The 20,923-nt window shown below is 39.4% G+C and overlaps 1 long non-coding RNA gene across 2 annotated transcripts; it reads right to left on the bottom strand.

The window, feature by feature from the left end:
• Positions 1-1,238: 1,238 nt before the first annotated feature.
• LOC146663909 (uncharacterized) lies at positions 1,239-20,537 on the bottom strand. 2 transcript variants are annotated; one of them, XR_014913077.1, is made up of 4 exons: positions 20,195-20,537; positions 15,622-15,779; positions 1,471-10,244; positions 1,239-1,392 (listed from the first exon to the last, which is right to left on the bottom strand). It is a non-coding gene; the product is annotated as an uncharacterized LOC146663909 (long non-coding RNA). The 2 variants fall into 2 exon arrangements; XR_014913078.1 differs by having other exon boundaries at positions 15,622-15,776.
• Positions 20,538-20,923: the final 386 nt, after the last annotated feature.

The following is a 20,923-nucleotide window of genomic DNA, read 5'->3' as shown; positions in this document are numbered from 1 at the left end:
CTTTCCTCTCTTCCTCCCTTCACCCATCCTGCTCTTCCCCCATCTCCCATTGGCAAAGTGTAATCATCTGAGTTATCAATCACAGCGGACTGCCTAAGGCGCAGAAACATAATACCTGCAATGACTGAAATAACTCATATCTATAGTATGACTGAGAGAATGAGTGTTTTTTGAGCCAATGAAACGTGTCTGTGTTTGTGGAACGAGCAGAGTTGGATTCTGATTTGCAAATGTGTCTTTTGTATCTAAATCTGAGGTAGTGGGGATAAAACATTGCAGTGAGTACTGCGACAAACCAGACTGACTAGCTAATACATATTTATACTCTGAATATTATTTTCTGAGATGTGTAATATTTGTGATTTTTATATGTTGTTGAGAAAAACATTTTTCAAATATTAATGCTCAATTTTTTTCCCAGTTGTTTTTTTAAGTGTGCTTGGAAAAAAAATGCATTCAGAAGATGAAGCTTTAGAGTTTACACATTATTGATTGTTTCTTGGTAACTCTGAGAGAAATTTAGTCAGCATGGTTTCTGAAAAGGAGTAATTTCAGTGTAAAATTGCTTTGGAACAACTGATCAAAGAAATTCAGAACTTTTATCAACTTTTATGGGAATGTGTTTGTGTGTGTGCACACGCTGGGGAGGGATGTGCTATATTGCATTAATAATAGCAATGATACATGTAAAAAAAAAATAAAAAAATCTGTTTTTAAAGCTGCTCAACACAACGCAAAGCTCACCTGAGGCAGATGCAAATCTCTAACAACAGCACATTATTAATGGCGAAGAGAAAACACGTTCCTTTGTGCAGTCTTAAGCATATGTTGGGTGTAGAATATTCATGTGGAAAAAGCATTATGCAACAGTGCCATACCCTACGGTGATGTTATAGCCATATGCAGAATACTAGTGGGTATGTACTGTAGACATGCAGCAGCTTGTGCACATTAACAGTAAGACCAAGAGCAAGTTAACAGCAGCATCTCTGCTGTAACTTTCAGATTGTGTGTGTCATGTACCGCTTACGGGAATAAATGGGGAGGGGAGTTTGAGAGTTGGACTAAGAGGTAAACAGCACTTCAAATGTCTGTAACATCTGGTGGTGAAATAAGTGTTTAAAAAGCTTCCTCATAATTGTCACGGGCTGCGATGGCAGACCGTGGAGTTGCAGTGAAAGTAGGGCCCAAAATGCGAGACTCTTAGTGAAGGACAGTGGATTTATTGACAGCGGGTGGAAAACACACAACTATATACAAAATCCCGGCACTGTGGTCCTGTGGCGATTCTCCCTGAATCCCACACAGTGCAGATGTTCGTGAAAGGTGAAACAGTGGCGACTCCAAAAACTCCCACACCGTGACTTCCAAAACACACTCTGCTCCAGATTCCTGGTAACACAAACACATTCAGGTCAGCAGGGACTCTACTTTCTCAAAGGTTTATACCAAGTCCACGGCTGTACTGACGAGTTCTGACTCAAGAATCCGGCATCGGCCTCAGCTCAGCTACAGTCTTAAATGCTGCTCCCTTGACGAGCGTAATCTGCTGCAGCTGGCAGAGGACGACGAGCAGCAGGTGTGGCTGTCTCTAGAGCAGAAACGCTTCCAGGTTTGCAGTCTCCTCAGCACACCAAAACCTCCGGAAGCTCACACGGAGAAACATGGAGAAAAAGGAGAGAAAACCAAAACACCACACGGAAAATATAAACATACACTAAAATACATGAGCCCTGGGTCCCTAGACCCAGGTCATGACAGTAATTGCACTACCTTATCAAGTTATTGTCGTAAAGTCATCCGCTTAAAAATTGAGAACCAGCATAAATAATGTGTATTAGGAGTTTTGTTTTACACGGGAAAGAATGATGAAATTTACTGTGAAAGATGTCATTTTTGAGCATTTTGTTATGTAAACCTTAAAGTGGACATGAAACACTACATTGCAATGCCATCACATCAATATGGACTAAAATCACAAAAGTATGTTTCCAGCAGCTTGTTTAATCTATGCCATGAGAAATTGAGACTCTTCTAAATACAAAGATGGTTCAACTTAATACAAGCAGTGTGTACCGAATGAATGGGAGTGTATGTGACAAAACATAACACTCAAAAATAACAAAAGAAATACTCTTAAGTCAGTAGCTTCAACATAATCTTTTTTTTCTGCAGGTTTATGTTTCCTCATGGTATCCTGTAGCTTATCAGTGTAAACTGATCAAACTCTTATCAGTCCTTAATCCAGCAGCAGGCAGCTGTATCTGTCACAGTTTGCAGGTTAAGGACCCAAACATGGGCTCAACAGGCAGGCAGGATTAAACAGAAAGTAAACTCTTTAATGTGGCTGTTTGCAAAGTCTATAACACAAAGCCAAAAAGGTAAAAAAAGAAAAGAAGCCACATGAACACAGAGGAAGGACCATACACAAGCTAACCAAAAATCAAAGATGGGCGGGTAACACACTGATAAATTTAAAAGAAAGTGAGAAAGGAAATCATCAGAGGGTAATTGGAGAAATTGGGAACAGGATGGTAACGAGGCACAAGGTGAAACCAATAAGACTAATGACCCATGGGAAGTAAAACTAAGCACACAGGAGACAAATTAAATGAAAAAGAAGAAACATTTAAATGCAGAAGTTCGACACACATATACAAAGCAATTTTACACTAAGGGGCACTCTGGGAAAGGTGAGAACACTTGTATGAGAAAGTCTTGAAAGACTAAGATCGCGAAAAAAATACCTAACAGCAATTTAATATCTAATAGCTCTAAATAATCCCAAAATCAAACAAAAACACAAAACACAATTTCCCGCAGCCCAGTCTACGATCTTTACACGACCAAGCAGGTGATGCACAAAGTTGTAGAATAACCTTGTGTTGAACATAATTGAACATTTAGCTACTAAAGATGCCGTTATTTTCCTCTGGTAAAGCATAAAAAACTCAAAGAATGATCGATATTCAACTGACAGTGCTGAGGAATGCGACTCATATTGAATGCTAATGTTGCTCCCTACCTGCTGTGTGTGTTACCGAGCATGTTGCCTGAAATTGGATTTTCACAACATTACTAGAGCAGAAGAAGAAATAATACTATATAATAATGCAAGGTGACCTCTAAAGTAGCTTTCAGATCAAGCTGATGTTCACGCTGGTGTGAAGTGCTTAGAAGGTAAATTTCATAAAAAGCCAAAAGTATGCTCTAAATTATGCAAACATGCTTCTTCTTTCTTTACTGCTTTGCCACTCCATCACTTGAGTCCACCTCTGCCCGTTTCTGTCTGTAGAGGTCTGATATAGTGACTCATCAGGTGAACTGCACCCTGAAGTTTATCTGTTAGAGTTGCTGTTATGCACTAAAACCAGGGTTGTGTCACCGCTGAAATTACAGGTTGCAAAGAAAGCCTCCAATCCTCCCAGTCCCTTTCACAAGGAGCTTTTTTTATGATTAGCTTTTCATTTTTCACTCTGTGCATCAGCTTTTAAAACCCCAGAGCCTTTAAGACTTCACACAAGTGCTAAACAGACATGCACCAGAGAGCCCTGCTGGACTTGAATCCATATTTGAAATATTTCGTATTCTCAGCCCTTGCTGAGATCCTTTCGTTTCCTTGTTTCTTAGGCCGTTTGCTGTACATTTACACTGCTGGCCAATAAAAACATACAAGCTGCTTTTTATAGGAAATCTGGACACATGACACCTGCACAGCTCAGGGTTTTCATTTTCAGCCATTCTGATGTAGAGTTGCTGCTCTGCTTGGGATCCTGTTTCATGACCTAGTTTCATCCAAACTTTAGTTGTTGGACAGATGGCGTCACATTTGACTCCAGAATACTTTGGTATACAGAGGAGTTCATGGTTGACTCAGTGACTGCAAGTTGCCCAGATCCTGTGGCTGACAACTGAGATAAAATCATCATCCCACCATCAACTTTGGTCTCGTCTGTTCACTGGACATTGTTCCAGAGGTGATGGGGTTTGCTCAGATGCAACTATTCTAACCTAAGCTGTGCTGCCATGTTCTTTTTAGTGAGCTAAGACTTTCTCCCAGCAGCCCTTCTAAACCAATCGCACTTGTTCATTCCTTTCATAATAATGCTGCCACAAACTTTAACATGCTAACTGAAGGTTTTTGCATTGCACAGCCTGACCTCGGGGTAAATGGGCTAGGACACCCCCTTCTGGGAAGATAGTGACAACGGTCTGAATGCTCCAGACCAGCAAAACTGCCAAAACTTCTTTTTCTACAAAGGGAGGAAATCCTTCCTTTTTAAAAAGAAATAAATTTTTTAAATTCCTACTGAGGGAATAAGGGTGCACTTAATCTTACTTTCTTTTTCACATGACTGACAGGTAAAAAAGGCCTGATAATAAAATGATGAAATATTTCATTTTATTAGTTTTTTTCTCTTGTTCCAAAGACTTTATTCATTGGCACTTACGTTTATATTTATTGTAAAGGGGAGAGAAGGATAGCTTTACTTTATCTGTGTCTGCGCAGCCATTCCTCAAGTGGGACAGGCAGGGTCAGGAAAAGATTTACTCTGTCCATTCTTCTGGGTCACACTCACTGCAGAAATCAGTGTTGGTGGATAACACATGCTGGATGTCACGTCTCAGTAGGAGCAGAGATTGTAAAGATAGTTAAAGGAGCCGGCAAACTGATGTGCAATTGAAATCTAAAGATCGAACGAAAGAATCATTTTATTTGAAGTGACATCAGCTGGCTCGAGGGATGTCGATGAACCAGACAAGAATGTCTCAACAATTGGACAGAAAAAATTTGGTACAGGCATTCATGATCCCCAGAAGAATCCTACTGACTGTGACGATCCCCAGCCTAGTCCCTAAGCCCCAATAGCATTTAAAACTGTTTACATCTACTAGACTGGCAGTTAAAAAAAGACTTTTCCCAAGAGTCCTAATGATTTGGTTGATCAAGTTACTGAACCTCAAACTTAGGCTTAAATTTCTATAAACTACACTCGATTTTTTTGCACTTATTTCTTGTAATACTGTAGTTTGTTAATTAATATTAAAGCTAGAAAATTGATCCAGATTTTCAAATTATAAAAAAGAGAAGCTTTTTCACTTTTAAAAACTCTGGAATAATTCTTATGCAGGCTGTTACCTGTAATGCCACAGAAAGCCTGGAAGAAGTCATTGTGCTATTTGTGATTATTGAGCTAAAAGAGCAGTATGATCATCTAAAACTCCCCCATCTGCTTCAATCAGTCAACAGCTCTGTGGTGGACTCCAGGTTGGAGGTCATGTCTCCGGACAGGTGGGAGGATTTTGTTTTTGGAAGACCCCCCCTTCTGGGTTCCCATCTGTCTGGCAGTGAATGGAATTAATGTGTCCCATAATCTGTAAACATAACCTAAAATCTGATTCAGGCCATAGAAAGCAAAAAGTCTGTGCAGTAATCTGTCCCATGATCTGCAAAACAAGCTACATATCCTCTTTTGTAACATGCTTCTTTTTCCACCAAAGAATTCTGACGTCTAAGTCGGCCTCAGAGAGCTTTCCAGCATAAAACTGCAATTTCAGAGCTTGAGTTTGATTGTAATGGAGTGCAGAAATCTCTCCAAACTGTACAGTGATTTCAGAGATGAAATGTTAAGTTACTTCATGCTGCAAGAAGGAAAAATGTAGTGGGGGGAAAAAGCTGAAATAGCTGAATGACTTTAAAGCATCAGAGGCTGAGATGTGCTGCGATAGATAAAACCCGTGTAGCAAACTGAAACTCTTTATATTACTCAGTGAACGATGTGTTCAGTGGATGTGAGTTCCCAAATTTTTTAATTAAATTTCATAATATTGTTGAGAGAAGTAAATGCACTGGGGGAAAAAATGACATAACTACTCGTCACCCTGAAAATGAGAAAAAAGAATATATTTATTCTCATGTTAGACAAGCCACAGTTCTATTTATCAGTTTGTAAAGTTGCTGACTTTAAAATGACAGTTTTTAGAAGATCGTGAGTGAACAGAGAGTGAATGCAGAGAACGTCTGAGATGAGGCCACTGTGGGGCAGGCCTGTAGAAAATGAACTGCCTGTGACTATGTTTGTGTTTGTGTGAGAGAGAGTCTGAGGAGTCAAGCCCGCTATGTAGATCTTCCAGTTCTGCTTTGTGTTTGCTATGATGTGTTTTTACATGGGCGAAAAACACTCAAGGGTCATCTGGCGAGAGGAGCTACTGTTTAACACTCCTGCTATGTTATTAGATATTTTATGGCAAAATTTCTACCTAAAGCAGAGACAATGTGCATATTCTTCTCCCCAAAATGTGCCTTTTTTACATTCTGACTATTTTTGTTTTTTTCTTTTGCCTTTTTAAATACAAATATTTCACGTGACATTTTCAGAATATTTGTTGAGATTAAAGGGAACCTTTGGACATTTTTACCACGAACCAGTTGTGTTTGTTTGTCTGACTGAGAGCAGGTGAAGTGACACTGTCCAGAAAACTGATCAGCCACCACAGTCTGAAGGCAGTTAATGGAAACGCACAACAATTTTTTGGACAGTTACATAGCTTTTGTATTTTTTTTCTCTTTTAAATAAATCAGTGACCATGTGAATACAGAAGAAGATTTCAAAGTTAATCCCCCCATTTTCAGAGGTTTTAAAAGTAATTGGACAGTTGATTATTGTATGATTATTAGTCCTATGCACATGTGAGTCTGTTTCCTGATTATTCCATAACAGATTCAATAAATAAAAGACTTGGAGTGTTTCTAGGTTTTTAGCTTGTGTTTTATAGCTTTTGATTACAAAAACTTTATGAGTGCATTCTTAAAAGAGAAGAATTACAGCTCAGGGCTCTGGGCAGCTCAGTAACTCAGTAAAGACCCCAGAAGACAGTTAATGTGGATGATGACAGAATTATTTCCATGGTTAATAAAACCAACTTTACAACATCCATTTCTTTAAGTCTAAACACTCTTTTGGATTCATTTACAGGCCCAGTTTTCTTCCCTGCTGGGTGAAGCATTGCCTTCAGAGAATCTCAGAAACATAAATGATAAATAAAAGAAACTTTCTACATTGAAATGAATGAATGAATTCTCTTTCTTTCTTTCTAACCAGGCTGAATCAGCAGGTACAGTAGTGAAGATCAAGAACGCCCTTCGTCACATTCATGCTGCGATGTAAAGTCACACTTCTGCATCTTATGTTGCAGGAACTTTTACAGTGGCAGTTTCTCCAAACTTCCAGCAGATAAAGTCACCTCAGCTGTTGATAAGCTGACTTCTCTCACCTCGAGGGAATACTGACGCCGTTCCACACATATTTGTGCGAGTGTGTGATCAGGCTCAGAGTTCTAATATTTGACAGTTTTGGAAATGTTTTGGCTGCGAGCAGCCCGAAGAAAGCAGAACTGCCACAGATAAGCAGCTGAATACACTGCCACATCTCAGCTGGCTTCGGCAGCGTGGTGAAGATGGTGTTATTTGTACCCTTGTGTGCAAACACTTCATGTTCTAAAACGGGAAAAAAGGAACTTGAAACTTGCACAAGCATGAAAAGCTTGTCTGTGGTGCTGTATGAGTATCACATACTAAGTCAGTTAATGTCAGCTGCATATGTACATAACCACTTTTTGCATTAAATACATTGTCAGAGTACTAGCGATCTAAATGATAAGCTATTTATCCCCCAGCGTTTACTTTTAGAGCTCATCAGGGGTTTTAATGATAGTTCAATATTAATATTTAAGTTGACACAAGTAACACTGTCACAATATTTGCCTTTTTTATTTAATATCTATTGAATAAAAAGCAGCTGAATCAGTTTGGTACAAAAGTCTATTTTCTCTCCAATCCCCTACCCTGCAGCTTTTCCTGTGCTCCACTCTCACATCCCCCTTGCCAGCCTGTGATCACCCTGTGATCTCGCTTGACTCCTGTTCCTGCAAATATAGCCAGTCTCCCAGTAGTGCTGCTCTGTGGCAGCTCATCCACACATTACAAATGTGTTTGACCCTCTGTGTAGCCTTAAACAACACCCTTCAATTGTATCACTGTGGCATTTTTACCAATGCAAATGCTTTAGTCTTAGTTTGTTCCTGTTTCAAGCTCCTTTTATACTGTAGTGTTTTCAAGGTAGCAGCTTGTTAGTACATATACACACAGTGTGGAGGAGAGAGAGTGCTACATGTTTTCCTTTTGGGAATTGATGGTATTGTGGTGTTTTCACATGAGTAAGTATGCTAGAAAAACGTACAACTAAAATAGCTCAGGTGGTAGAAAAAAACAAGAATTACTTGTTTCATAAATTAAATTGTGTGATAACAACGTGAACAATGCAGAAACACCTCTAACATTTCCCTGAATGTACCACTGGCACCAGCTTTAACAGAAACTCTACAACTCTTACTACTGTTTAAACAAGGCTGTACTATGACAACACATAATTGGCCTCAGTTTGCCTGTTTTAACAATATAAAGTGCAAGTTGTAGTACCAGATTAAGCTCATGAAAATGTTACTGACCTTTTCTTCTCCCTCATGTTTTATTCTGAAACGAAAACTTTAATTCAATAAAACAGACAAGGTCGATTCTCCCCTTCTACACAGCACAGTACTGCACTGACCTGTCATATCCTCTCATACCACTCCTGACACACACACACACACACACACACACACACACACACACACACAGTCTCGCGGACACAAAAAGTCTCTTCTAACCTCTCATGTGTTCCACTCACTCTACAGACATGCAGCCTTTGTTTCAAGGTTAAATTGTCCCTGGACAGTGGGTAACAGGAGGCAACAAGAAAACATTTGCTTTCCCACTTAATATTTTCTGCTTTCCTTCACTTTTGCTATTTTTGTCATTTATGCAGACTATCCCATTTCAGTCAGTTTCTGCATTTACAACTTTTTCCATGCGCACTTAATACAAAAGGTCTTTATATCATCTAATTATAGCAAATAGTATTTTCCTAAAAAATAAGTGTTACTATTGAGAGTAATATATATAATTTAAGGGGTCATCCATTGAAGCAAAATACTTCCACAAATTCCAGATGTTTCTGCATTCATGGTTTATAGCAAAAGGCCTACAGATGTCATGCGCTGAACTACAAAAACTACCATAGGTCAGTTTTGGCATGCTACTATGTTCAAGGACAAAAACAGTGAACATTTGAAAAGGCAGACATCTAGGCACTGCTTCAAAGCAGATAACTACTGTTAGTAGTTATGTTTCCAATATATAACAAGTTCACTGTGTTAGCAAGCACTGGACATTGGGGTAGAGTATTGCATTGCAAGGTTTTGCTCACAGCAACAGAGTCCTGGTTTCATGGACTAGTTGGGGCCTTTCTGTGTGGAGTTTGCATGTTCTCCTGTGCCTGCGTGGGTTCACACTCGGCTATAGGAAAAGGAAAAGGCATTCTTCTACATTATTTGAACTCATCCTCTGTGTCTGTACACAATAGCATAGCAATACATCTGTGAAAACAGATAAATACAGTAATACACTTTAAAAATTACCTCTCCTAAATGTAAAACTGCAAATGTCATTATTAATCATGCAAGACAAACAATGTTTAACTTCAAATGCATGTGAACAGTTATGAAGGAGGACTTGCTTCATGCTGCTCATAATCATTAGGAAATGAAAAATCATCACTGGTCACAGGAACTTTTAGAAAAAAAGAAAGGTGAAAAAACCTGACAGTGCTTGTAAAGCCTGACTTTCACGGCTACTGCATCTGTTAAAACAACAGCAGGCGTTTCAGCAGGTGCAGTTCTCCATCCCATAACCACGCTGGACAAATGACAATAAAGTTTCCACAGAAGATTCTTTTTTTTTTTTTATAGTTTTGGATTAGGTTTGATAAGAAAAAGGACAATCTGAGTCCTTAATAGCTGGTCATGGTGACATATGACAGGTTTGTCATAGTTGCAGCTTTGATATTTTGCTTGAAATTAATAACATTTTAATTTACATCTGCAATTTTTCTCTCATTTCAGAAAAAAAGAAGAAAAAACTATCTCGTTTTTAGTTTTAAGCTGGAGGATGAAGTGTGGTGTGTGTTGATTTACGTGTGTGTTTGTGTGCTCAGCGGCACAGCCAGATGACACTTCCTCCTCGTTAACCTCTTAGTTTTCAGCTTCCCACCAAGCGAAGTGTAAGAACGATGGCGAAGAGGAGAGGAAGAGAAAGATGGACGAGTGATGTTCCCTTTCCCATTACTGCTCTGTTCATTTGAGCCCTGGAGGGAAAACAAAAGAGACACCGAGCTGTAATAGACACTGTACATTTCTGGACAGACGAGTGGAGTCTGAATATTATTAGTCTGTGTCTACCTACAGGAAAGAAACATTAGAAAGCAGGAGTGATATTACAATCCTCACACACTTCATGCACAGAGTGTGCTCTCAGGAAGGCGTGGGAATTTATAGTTTTTTATATTATGCTGATTTAGTTTGATCTAAATCTCCTGCGGGTGAACAATTAATAACATTTTCTTCACATCTCTGGTTTTGCATAATGATGCATGACTTGAATAAAGATAAAACTTCACATGGTAGATGATGGCTCAAAAGATAGAGACTCTCCGACTGGCTCGACACGTGGCTTTTGATAGACACCGATGTTCATTTAGCGCAGATTGCTTTTCATAAAAAAGGATATGGAAGGTGTTTCATGTCAGTCACTGGAGAAGACGGCACCTTTAAAGCTGCAGTTCTGAGGGTCAGACAGTTTCAATCGTCTGATTATTTTTAGAGGCAATTATGCCCCTGTATTTGTCTCTGTTTATAGTAAGTAGAGCTATTCTGCGTTAGACTTTCATGGCCTTGTCAAGGTATAAATTAATAAAGGCTCAGGAGTAAAAGCTGTTTACAAAGAGACTAAAGGGTATTCATCAGAAATATTTCAAAACATATGATTGGTTATGATAAAAGGTTACATGGACATGTGAGATGTTGAAATTGTGCATGAACATTAAGAAAGAAGCAGTTATCTGTAATCTGTCTTCTTCTTAGATCATCATTGAGTTCTTTAAACCTTCCCAATGCTCTGATTACTGGTCAATCCAGTGAGTGTTGTCAAATAAAAGCCTTTTACTACTAGCTGTAGTCAATCATGACCACAAATGAGAAGTTAACAGACGTTTACCTTGTTAAGATAGAACCTTCAGCACAGCTTATTAAGGTATAAGTGAATGTATGTATACTTTTGAGCCTGTGTGGGCTAGAGAACATGCTAAATAAATTCAAATATGAACGAACGATTTAAAGAAATCATTAGAAGCCCAACATTACAATGGCATCCACGTCCGTGATGAGCATATGTACACTTCTGACCACAGTTGTACCTGCAATCGCACCTTAGTGTAGCATACTTTAATTTAAAGGCACTGATTTAAATTCTTTCCCTGGAGGATCAGCCTTACCTTAACCTCAATTACTAACCTTAACCTTAACAATTAAGACAGAAATCACTTTACATCTGCTGAACGCTGGGGTAAAACTCAAATGAGGACATCAATTTTGGTCCCTAATTAGACGCACTCTCCCCCAGTCAGTTGCTCAAAATTACCCCAGAAAGCACACACAGAGAGACAAGTGAAATGTCCAGGTATATCAAGGGGAAACCTCCACTGGGCAGAGTTTAGTTTGACTTTCATTTTCAAGCTATTGCATACACCCATTTTTTTCTCTCTTTTCGTGAGGTTGTAGGGCATGAGAGATGGGAAGGGATGTAGAGCGTGAAGACATAAGTGGGTTTGGAAGTCACATTGACAAGCTACAAACCTCAGAGATGTTCATTACCTCCCCTGCTCCTGTCTAGATGCTCCTAGAAACACAAACCGTCCCTCCTGTATGTACGCATGCTTGTGTTTCACGGATTCAGCCATTATATGATCCTTCTGTGAGTCTGCCTTGAAAGTGAAGCATGTGACATATTTCTTGCAACAAACGTTTTTACATCAATTAGAAGCAGATGTTCTTGATCAACTTAATCTGGAACGTGGTTCAGGTGGACTATTCTGTGTTAAGAGTTACTGAATCTTTTCATCAAAATCTAATATTTTTACTGTGGTAGATAAAAGTCAATCAAATGTTTCATGTAGGTGGTCACAATAGTTTTCACCTTTTTAAGAAGGTATATGTTTTTTTTGCTGTTCATTGCAGAAGGGGAATGGGTATTAGGATATTAAAGGCATTTGATTTTTCTAGTGAATAGTCTGGTAAAACGTCTTTCCTATCTAGGAGTCACATCCACTTATTGCTTATTGTTTGTGATTGGAAACTTAACAGAAATGATAAAGCTGCAGTTTTGAAACCCAAAACAATGAGCCAAAGGAGACTAAATTGCTCTGCAGAGTGGGACGAACCCTGTGTTTTGTAATTTTCCCCAACAGACAGGTCAAGACAAACAGACACAGATATACCAGCAGCACCTAATATGATTACAGTGTTTAATGCTGCACTGCAATTACTCCCTTACTGTGTGAGCTTTTGTAACAGATGAATACATCAGGGTTTATTTAAACGCAAGCAAGGCGAACGTCTCTCACATCAGAAATGAAATCGGCAGGAATAAATAAGTAAACAAGAACAGCCGGCTCTGTGTTGATGAGAAACGTGTGCTCACTGGGTATTAATCGATAGCAGCAGTTTTCATCTTCGATCCGGCATTGTTTAACAAGAGGAGGACAGCAGAATGATTTCTGATTGTTCTTTCTAAAACTTTGTGTCCCAGTTTGGCATTCGGTCTAATTAAATTGTGAGCATTTTTCTCTTTTTCTTCTTCTTCTTTAATTTAATTTGAATTTTGTTTAAATTTTCTTCTATTTGTTTGTGTTTTGCCTGCTTTGACCCATTTAACAGCTGCCTCCCTCCTGCTTTCTCGTGTTGTTCGGTCACTGTTGTCACAGTTTTGTTATATCAGGTGAGGGTTTCATGGCATAAGGTGACAACAGGCAGGTAAAGATGAATGGAGCCCTGACTGGGCTCTGTGGGCTAATCTGGCATTTTGCACATGGATCACTGGCAGAGCTAATTCAGGCATAAACAGATTCAAAAGCACACAAAGAAAGTAATGAAGCGTAGCTGGCCAGACAGCGCAGACAGAGTCCCTGCACATCTGAACTCAGACAGGCACACATGTGCCAACACACATACACCAGCTGAGAGACACAGACTCACATTAGAGATATAAAAAGGCTGGCAAGTTTGCAGCTCTTCACTGGGGCATGCGTATGCTCGCCTGTCAGTGCTTCAGGGAGAACTGACCAAGTGTGTACATCTGTCTCGACCTCGGGCTCATCTCTTACTTGTCTTCTTTCCACCTTTTCTCCTTTCCTTTAGCTCCTTTTTCAGTTTCCTTTTCATCATTTTCTATCTCGTCTTCTTTCATTTCTTACCACACACACTTTATCTTCTTTTCTCCTTTCCTGTTGTTGTGCAGCTCATCCCTTGTTTATCCCCATATCTTTTCATCCTTTGCCTATATACACTAACCTTTCTTATAAATTTTCTGGCACTTTAAATCCTTGTCCTCTATTTTCACACTTCTCTTTTCTGTTCCATTACACTTCTCCTCCTGTCCTCCAATTTCATTTTTGGTATCCGCTGTCTTTTTCCCGATCCTGCTTTCTTTTCCATTCCCATTCTCTCATTATGTCCAAAACAGTGAGTCTGGTTTGATCTCTGGCTGATGGTGATTCCTCTCCGTGAGCGCTGACAGGTAGGATAGGCTTCATATCCTCGGCTCGGCGCCCAGATGACTCAAGAAGGGGGCTTCTTAAAGTGCAATGTTCCTTCCTCCGTAAATGAATGTGCTCAGATACATGGAGAGTGAAAATGAAATAGGGAAGTGCAGGCGCAGACAGGAAAGCAGGTACAAAGGAAACATGTACAAGCGTGTTTGCCTGCATGCATGCAAGTGTTAGAGAGCGAGGGGCATAAAAGCTGGTAAAAAACAAGTAAAAGCAAAATTACAGCAGTCAGTAATTTCTGTTACCGCTGAATCAAATTTACTACAAGGTATGCAGATTTGTTTGGGGGGATTATTATGTCTTATTTTGTTAGAGTACATACAATCCTTGACCCTTCTAACATTATTTTCTTCCACCCGGTGTTAGTTTTAGTCTTTTTAATTAATTATTATTGTATCAGTGGCATATGTCATAGGAAATATTTAAGAACATCAGTACAGGTAATGCAATAAAAACTTTTTGAAAGTTGTAGACACCCAAAAGTCTCAAGAAATATGTCTATCAATGTCTCATCGGGCACATTGTGAAAGCATTTTTACCAAACAGATACTAAAACGAAGCACTCACAAAATTCACAAAAATCTTTCAGTTAGTTTACTTTTTTCAAAAGTCTAGTATTTATTTTTTACATTAGTTAAGTAAAATATTTGTTTTTTTCCACACGTAGTTTTAGTTTTTAGTTTAAAGGTGGTTTAAGCAGCATATGGGTGGGGCTGCTGCATAGCAACAGCTGTGTGCCTAATATCTACACTCTGTATGACATCATGACGCTACAAATAAAGAAAAAGCTGAGTGTTTATCACAGTCTGAAACATCCAGTTTTTTATAGTATACTGAATATATGATATAACTCAGTGACTCAGTGTAACAGGAGTTACTGTTTGTCAAAAACAACTTGCTGCCCTGCTTTTGAGTAGCTCATAAATGGTGACACAATCATCTTCTTGTTTTACAATCTTTTGACTAACAGCAGAAAAAAAATGACTAGAAATACAGAGATGATGATGCGGTAGAGGGACTTAGGGTGGATGCAGTATCAGTAAAACTGACCTGAATTAGTATGTGAGTGAGTGTGTGACACACAGACACAGAGAGAGCTGCTCAGGGAATCTGTACACAAAACCAAATCCTGATCCTCAAACAGCTGTCTAAAGGACTGCTCCAAAGTAAGGATTTGCTGTCCAAATATATTCTCAATTCTCGAAACTTAAATTGTTCCCCAAACCCAACCTCTGTTGGTCAGAGGTGGATTGTGCTGACTCAGCTCCTATCTCACCGTCTCCCTTAAAGTGCAAACTTGTCGACAGTCATCTGCTCTCCTCAGCTCTGAGCACACACGCACATTCTTATGTAAGACATGACCTTCCCAAGGTTTTTCTGATAACCTCTTACGTATTGAGAGCTCTCCTGTCTGATGTCGCTGCATATTATCAGCTGGTAAAGGCTGATGTGTTAGGCATAAATCATTATGAAGGGGTAGAATTGTTGGTTTCCTGTTTGGGGAAAAGGAAGCGAGACAGAAGATATCCTAAAAAAACTAATTATATCCACTAAGATTTTTGTTGTAAATACAACTTAATTACATGTACTAAAGTAAAGTATTAATTGTTTTTTGAGTGTTTTTTTCTTCGTGTATTGATTTTGTTAACACTCAAAGCTAATCCTGTGGCCGCGCTGACTGACAGGTGTGCTGACACAGACACCTGTCGCAATACTAGGTGTCACCTTCACTAAGGGGGACTAAGGAGGTGGTTACTCCAGGGCACGATTAGCACAAAGTGTCTAGGACACAGGGAGAGTTCAGTTAGTGGCAGAGCAGGGCAGAATATCAGACGGAGGTTGTGTAGGGTTGACTGCTTACTTGTAGCAGAGGTGCAGTGAATCTTGGGGGAAGCTGTAGATCCGAGTGGGAAGCTTAGTGGCAGGATTTCCATGAGGGGAAACAGGCAGCAGGCAGGGTGAATGATACTGATAGGTCCTTTTACAGAGCGGGGTTGCAGAGGTGATTAGGGGTTCCTGCTGATGGAAAGACAGTGTGAAGGTTTGTGGTAAACTGTTGACACAGAGAGAAACTTGTTAGGCAAGAAATCTACATGAAGGAGACACAAAGGAATAGGGCCTGTGATCACTGGGAGTAGCTGATCAGGCCAGGTTTAAGAACCGCCTCCTGATTGCTGCTGACCGGTGCCAGGTGCGAGAGATCGCCTGCCTCCACCTCAGAGAAACTGCTGCCAGCCTCCAGGCACATCCACCACTCACTCAGACCGTGACACTATCTTTATTTAAGTGCAAAATCCAGCCTAAAGAGACTTCAAAATGATCACCACTGCAATTCTACAAGTGTAGGTGCAGATAGAAATGGATGCTAAATTGCTAAGGGGCTCACTGTTCATTACTGCCTTCATTACCTGTTGAAGATCCAGCTTTGGCAGCTGGGCTTGATTCGGCATCCACTCAGCTTTAACATCACTGTTCATGGCTAGCTTTAGGTTAGCATGCTGTCCGTGCAGATGTTTTCAAAGAGCCGTTGTCTTAGCAGTATACTGCGGTTGTTTCTGTCCTGGACCCAGTTTACATGTTACCACAATGCTCTTGACCTTTCACGCAAAAAAAATAAATAAAAGTAATATTCATATCTCACCATTGTCAGGAGTTTTAGACCATAGAACAGGAACATTTGATCATTTTCTTTCTAGCAGTCTTTGTAATAAATATTAACAGCATTAACAACACAAATTATATGTGATTTCTGAGTTTAGCACATTACTGAAAAAAGCGTAAAGTGATTAAGGTGACTAAAATACGAAAGTACTAAAATAACCTACTGTGTGATACAGATTGTCCATTAATTCTGTTCTCAAATTTAGGTAATTGAAGCTCTATTATTTTTTTTTAGTCTAGTACTTACTTATTAATCTGAATGTGGCACCTGTACAGCTTACAAAACAAACTTTCTTCAATCTGATGACAATTTAGGATGAAATTTTGGGCTGTAGCAGAATTACAAATGTGTTGAAAGCACGTTTACTTTTTTGTGCATGCACAGTTGATAATGCTGCGGTGCATACGGTTCACCTAGTCAAAATTTCACCTTTGCAGGTGACTTACTTGGACCCCAACAACAAAGTGTTTAATAATACAGGGGACTGAATGTGAGATACACCTTTCATCTTTGCATGGCTACTTCTGCTTCTGTGGTTTCCATGTAATAAGTCAAGTCAAGTCAAGTCAAGTCAACTTTATTTGTCAATTCTGCCACATGTACAGGACATACACAGAATAGAAATTGCGTTACTCTCAAACCCTAGTGATTAGAAAAATGCAAATAAAATAATTAAAAAGTAAAAATTTAAATAAATACAATACAATTTTACGTATAACAAAAAAAAAGCTATGCAATATACAATATACAATATTCAAGTAAGAAGGCATAGTGGTGCAAAATAGGCAAATAGTGCAAATGGGGATTTAGTAGTGTACGGTAAGAGATAGTGTAACAACAGAGTCTTATGAGGTCCAATGCTTAAGCAGTCCAATGCTCCACAAAGTGACTGGAGCAGGCCAGTGAGTGCGTCAGAGAGTGAGTGTGTGTGTGTGTGTGACAGAGTTCAGTGAGACCGTGGTGGAGAAGAGGGGAGAGGGGGGCAGAATCGGGAGGGAGTTTAGCTTCCTGACAGCCTGATGGATGAAGCTGTCTTTCAGTCTGCTGGTCCTGGCCTGGAGACTCCGCAGTCTCCTCCCTGACGGCAGCAGCTTGAAGAAGCTTTGCATTGGGTGCGTGGGATCAGCCGCTATGCAAAGGGCTTTTTTAGTGAGACGGGTGCTGTAAATGTCCTGGAGGGAGGGGAGAGAGACACCAATGATCCTCTCTGCAGCTCTCACTATGCGTTGGAGGGTTCTATGGCAGGACGCATTGCAGGCTCCAAACCACACAGTGATGCAGCTCGACAGGATGCTCTCGATGGTGCCTCTGTAGAAAGTGTACATGATGGGGGCTGGAGCTCCTGCTCTTCTTAGTTTGCGGAGAAAGAAGAGACGCTGCTGTGATTTCTTGGCCAGTAAATAAATAAACTCAGTAAAGAAGCTTCTGAGAATGTAACTGGAAGGTAACAAGTAGCAACTCTACAGCAGCTTGTTGTTTGCTTGTTGACCTTTGTGATGAACTCTATGTACTCTTACAGTGATGCATAAAGAACTTGACTTTCTTAAAAATGACAAGTTTAACTATCCAGCTAACCTTGAAAATACATTTGAAATGCATTGTGTGTAGCCAGAAGAAGAGGAAATGTTTTTACCCAAATGTGTAAGATGACATTAAGCCTCTGTGGAAGACAGCTGACTCAAAGTCTGAATCCTGAGTGGCCAACAAGGCTGTGTTCATTTCACCAACAATCACACAAATTGCCCCTGCCATCTATTGACTCATGCCTAAAAACAATTTCTATCAACAAAACATACGAGTTAGGGCGAGAGTGAGTCCATGTGATGACAGACTGTTTACGTAGTCCTGAGAAAGGTCGCTGTGTCCCTGTACCCACTGGGCCGGAATCATCGTTCCAAATTTCTAATAGTTGCCGCATCTCGGGTGATTTCCTCAGGGGTGCAAACTGAAATGGACTTTTCTCAACTCAGGATACATCATATGTTTTTCCCATTTCCTCTTGCTGGTGTGATTTTTTTTTTTGATCCCTTTACACAAAAGTCATATGTTCTGGTTAGAAAATATGGGTTGCTGTTTTGTTAAATAGACTACAATGAATATATTATTAGTAATCAATCGAATAGTATGAAAGGAAATGCTGTTCATGGAAACCGCTTCTTGAGGTTTTTTTTAAAATCTAAGTCTGATATTATGATGTCGTCACGCTGCCTAGGAACCACTGTACTGACCCATTTTTCATACACAGATAATTTTATTTAAAAAATATCACTATCATTGTCACTTTCATGACAATAACATCTAATTTATATCTAAGACTGAATATTTAGATGTTATGACAACATTACATTGCTTAACAACCACCTTCTAACATATATATGTATGTATGTATTTATATATATATATATATATATATATATATATATATATATATATATATATATATATATATTAGGGGTGCAACGATACACAAAATTCACGGTTCGGTTCGGTTCGATCCTTTGGTGTCACGGTTCGATATTTTTTCGATACAAAAAAATGTTCATGCATTTTTAATTTGTCATTTATTAAAATTATAAATATATATTTTAACTCAAAAGTACAGTTTTTAAATTTAACCCTAACCCTTGTGCGTGTTTTTTATTTTGACAGCGAATGCGCGCCTGCGGACCACTTATGTGCAGCCCTGGTTATTTAGCTCATCATATGCAGCCACAGAAATTCTTTTGTCCATGAAACCATAAAGCTGCACTTTCTTTTTGCCTTATAGTCTGATTTGTCATAACTTCTCCGTTTTGTGGTAAGCTTTTCTTTGGCTGTCACTTCTTCACCCTGACCTGTCTTATTTGGCTCAGCAGAACTGAAATGCTTTTACACACTCACTCACATAAGCTCAGCGATTCTCTGCGCGATCAACCTCTCACATGTTTAAGCTGCGGGAGATTTCACTTGTCATGTTTGCATAGTAAGCTAACGATTAATAAGACGATGTCAGAGGAATTGGTGCACAAATTATCATCACTCACAGATCAGTGCTGTCGCTCTCTATACACAGTTCGCACGATTGCAAAGTGAAAGCAAAAAAACAAGCGCAAATTCAAACGCGACTTCAATATGTCACATATTGACAGTGGCTCACCGATGCCAATGACATAATTACCCAGCTACATTTCCGAAAGAATGCAAAAGCATTGACATATATTTTTCCTACAATAGCCCGACGAGCAGGGAAGAGAAAGATTTTGGTAGCCCGACTGAAAAAATCGCTAGCTCCAGGACGTCGGGCTAGCGATATTGCAAGCCCTGTATCTGATTGAGGAATCACTCATCTTTGGAAAAGAGAGTTTATTACAGAGAAATGTCTCTTTCCAAAATAAAAGCTATACTATCCGCTTCTTCTGGGCTATATTCTCAGCAGCATAAGGAGAATCATGTGCTAACAGCTGTCTAAATGACTCGGCTAAAGTTAGTAGCATGCTTGCTTTTTTTTGTCTGCTTCCACTTGTCTTTGCACTAGGATGATGTCGGCGTAAATGTGCAGTCATATTCGTTGTGTTCCCACTAGTGCTTTCAGGTTAATCTCGTTGAAATGACCTTAACGCCACAACACGGCAAATCTCCGTTAACGAGCTACCGCCGATCGCTCTGTGCATGGGGCTAGACGGCCAACACATTAACGAGCTAACTGCGCTAACACACTAGTTCACACCAATGTAATTGAGCATTGCATGGCACATCCAACATACTGTTTTACTTTAGTCCATGACTTGCTTACCTTCAGGGTCATACGTCACATGAAAACCAAAATAATTCCAAACGCCAGATCTGAATGAGGTTCAATTTGCCTGTTGCAAGTAGAGCTTAACTTCTGTCTCGCTAGCTTGCCCTGCGCTCTTCCTTCTGACTATGCTGTCTGTGTTGAGCGCTCAGTGGATCTGCGCTGGACAGTGCAGCCTAGGCGGAGTAGTCGAACACAGATTCACTGAGCGCTCAACACAGACAGCATCGTCAGAAGGAAAATTGATAAAATAAATTACAAATGTTGTATTGTTCATACATATGCGTACCGAACCGAAAGCACTGTATCGAACGGTTCAATATCGATACGAATATCGTTGCACCCCTAATATATATATATATAAAAATACATACATATACAAGTTTATTTGTATAGCACAATTCAACACCAAGGTGATTCAAAGTGCTTTACAGAGACGTTAAAAAAATAAAAAATAAAATAAAAAGCATGATTTAAAATTGATTAAAAAAAACAGTAGATAAAATCAGTAGTTAAAATGTAAGTTTTGAAATTTAAGCTTAAAAGTGTGGATTTGGTGTTTTATTCAAATGCAGCTGAGAATAGGTGAGTCTTCAACCTGGATTTAAATAAACTGAGTGTTTCAGCTGATCTGAGGCTTTCTGGGAGTTTGTTCCAGATATAAGGAGCATAAAAGCTTCTCCGTGTCTGGTTCTGACTCTGGGAACTGATAAAAGACCAGATCCA

The sequence above is a fragment of the Rhamphochromis longiceps genome, linkage group LG8 (genome assembly GCF_057381845.1).
Source record: "Rhamphochromis longiceps isolate RC_006_pf linkage group LG8, R_longiceps_female_GT1.1, whole genome shotgun sequence".
In the NCBI taxonomy this organism is placed as follows: Eukaryota; Metazoa; Chordata; class Actinopteri; order Cichliformes; family Cichlidae; genus Rhamphochromis; species Rhamphochromis longiceps.
Note: the sequence above shows the minus strand (reverse complement) of the source record. Positions and strands in the feature narration are given on the sequence as shown.